The sequence below is a fragment of the Solanum lycopersicum genome, chromosome 7 (assembly GCF_036512215.1).
Source record: "Solanum lycopersicum chromosome 7, SLM_r2.1".
NCBI lineage: Eukaryota > Viridiplantae > Streptophyta > Magnoliopsida > Solanales > Solanaceae > Solanum > Solanum lycopersicum.
Genome location: NC_090806.1, coordinates 16,073,026 through 16,075,823, shown reverse-complemented (window position 1 = coordinate 16,075,823; position 2,798 = coordinate 16,073,026). Strand labels below are relative to the sequence as shown.

Here is a 2,798-nt window from a genome sequence, read left to right as displayed (position 1 = left end):
TGTATGAATGTTCTTGTAATGTCACTTCTAGAGTGTGGATTTGTTTCCCGTGCAAGCTAAGCCTATGCTTGGTTTTCCTAAGGGTCACTTAGGTGTGTGTTGAAGGGGGTGTATGGGCGGTTCCTTCATGTCTTACCCTAGTGAGAATTGGGATAACTTGGTTAAGGAAGCTTCAAATGAAATATTTCACTAAGTTGTGGTTGAATGGATTCTTTGTAATGTAATATGTGTTCATTATAAATCTATATGTTTACTGAAAAAAAGTGTTTTGGTTCTAAAATTATGAGAGTTCTATTTTAAGTGATAAATGATGATGCTATTACTACTTTAACTCTAAAATCATGAAGTTTTACTTATTTGGCATGAAATATTATTTTACTAAGATGTCTCTTTTCGCATGTTTTAGCATATGTCATACTTAGTATATCATTTTGTAATAACTCCATACTTTTATATACTCTATAAGTATAGGTTGGAGGCAAGCAAGAAGTTTAGAAGGCAAAGCTTGGGAATCTATCCTCTCAAGACTAAGTATATCCTTATATATTTGAGGGCATAGTTATAAATCTTAGTTTCTATCGTTAAGACTTATTATGTATTTTCTTTTAATGTAAAGGGACGTGTCCCTAAGATATTTATGTCGTGTCTTTAAGTTATCTTTTGAAGATGAGATCAGTCCTTAGCTTTTATGAAAGATATTTCTTTTTTATTAATATATTTGTGAAATGTTTTAATTCTACACAACTTTTAATGTCTTATGTAATGAATGATAGCTAATGCTTTTTCAAGAACTCCGAAAGGTGAAGTACGCTATTGTTCCGACCTATGGGTTCTCCCTTCTTCTAGGGGGTACTTTCAGGTTGTTACAGGTTGACCAAAAAGGTAGTGGAGACCAAGATCCAATAAAGAAGGAAGGATAAATACATCCCACCTCATGAGTGAAAAAGAACTAAGGACAACGAGGGCCAGCGCTCGGGAGATATGCTCACAATCATTCTTCCGGGTGAGAAACGAGATAAACGAGAATATTGAAGTGATGAACCAGATGATTGGTCCCTATTCCAGATCTATCCGAACGCTTGACAACGTTGTGAATTATTAATTACCTCATCTATATCCAATCTGTCAATTAGGGTTACCTAGTACTACTAGGGACAACCCCAATAAGGGATAGTAAGGAGATACATTGTGCCACAACACTAACTAAGGCACTGTTTGGGAGGCAACCCGAAAACCTTTTTATTACATTTTGTCTGTTTAAAAATAATGGTGTGTTTGTTGTGCAGGCTAAAATGTGGCAAGTGTGAGGAACAAAGGAGTTTAGTAAAGAAACAAGTTATAGTCGGTTTATCACTGAAGATGTCAGCGACCCCGATATAGACCACCATTGGACTCAAGACATGATTAAGCTAGAGTCTGTAATACTCGGTGAGCCTAAGAAATTATCAGCGCATTGCAAACCTATTTGCCAATTCCAATATTTATCTCCATTTTTATTTCCAAAATTCATTGAAGATTTGATAAAACTCAACAAGGTTAATGAATTTTCGGAGCTTCATCAATATGTTTTGAGACCAAAGCTAATGTCACAGAATGGGTGAGAACTGGATGGTTTTTGCAATCAAAGTTTTCAACTTCTCAAACTCTTTAAAATTCCCTCACTTAAAATTCTTCAAACTCACACCTCCATCACTACGTTTATATCTCTGCAACATTATTATATTTTTGTTTTTGAGTTTTAGGTATTTAAAGTTGGAGATAGTGGTATGGACATAATCGAGAAAAAAGGAATGAAGGTTTTTAAAAGATCGAAGAAGTGAAGGCCTGAGAATTTGACGGACACCATCAACAATTTTTGAAAGGGTCATATCCTCGCCTAATTACTAGTGATCTAAGACATGAAGGAAATGATCAAATCTGTATTGAAGAGGAGCAGTCAGTGTAACAATGAAAAGCTCCTAAAAAATACTATGTCTCCCAATGATCTAAAACGCAAAAATGCTTAAGACTAACGCAGGATGGCGATGACTATACCAAAGGGAGGACTGTGGAATTTATCGGCGATCCTAACTAACTGAGTGTTCCTTCACAACAGAGCCTAACTAACTGAGTGTTCCTTCACAACAGAGTATTTGAAAACTATAAATACTTGGTAATATTGGTATCTTAGAATCGAATTTTGTAGTTTTGAAGAGTAATTTCAAACTTACCTTCTATTTTCAAAGATTTTGGGAGACTTTGATCTTGAACCTTGGAGATTTGAAGATTCCCAACTTGAAGAAATTCAAAGTGGGTGTTGGAAATTCTTCATTGTAGACTTAATTGAAGTGAATATAAAATTACATCTAGTTGATGTTATCTCAATTTTGTATTATTTTCTTCCTTTTTTCTATGTCTAGCTAACACCCCAACTATTGAGGTGTGATTTTTTAGATATGAGTTAAATCTATTGTTGGGTGTTACTTATTGTTAGTTTATTCATTTTTTGAATGAGATTTCATTTAGTAGTAGTGTTTGAACTAAATGAGGTTGTGGTTGAAAATATGATTTCACCTTAGCGTTTTTGGCTTGCTCAAGAGAGCGATTTTAAAACTAAGACTACTAAATTGATAGCCGATGGTGATTTGGTCGTCATGGGTTCATTTCAAGAAAGTGAATCCTAGTCCCTCTTTCACACTTTCAGCTCGAGAGAGTGACTGTGATAAGGCAGATGCGGTGCTTAAAGGATGCAACTTGATGTTTGAGAGAAACCGAGTTGATTCGGATATGTTTCTCGAGAGATAATGTACCCCACAAAA

General features: G+C 35.0%; 1 long non-coding RNA gene across 1 annotated transcript; it reads left to right on the top strand.

The window, feature by feature from the left end:
- The first annotated feature begins 973 nt into the window (after positions 1–973).
- On the top strand, positions 974–2,358 carry LOC109120766 (uncharacterized). The gene is made up of 2 exons (XR_002028184.3): positions 974–1,428; positions 1,743–2,358. It is a non-coding gene; the product is annotated as an uncharacterized lncRNA (long non-coding RNA).
- The last annotated feature ends 440 nt before the right edge of the window (positions 2,359–2,798 follow it).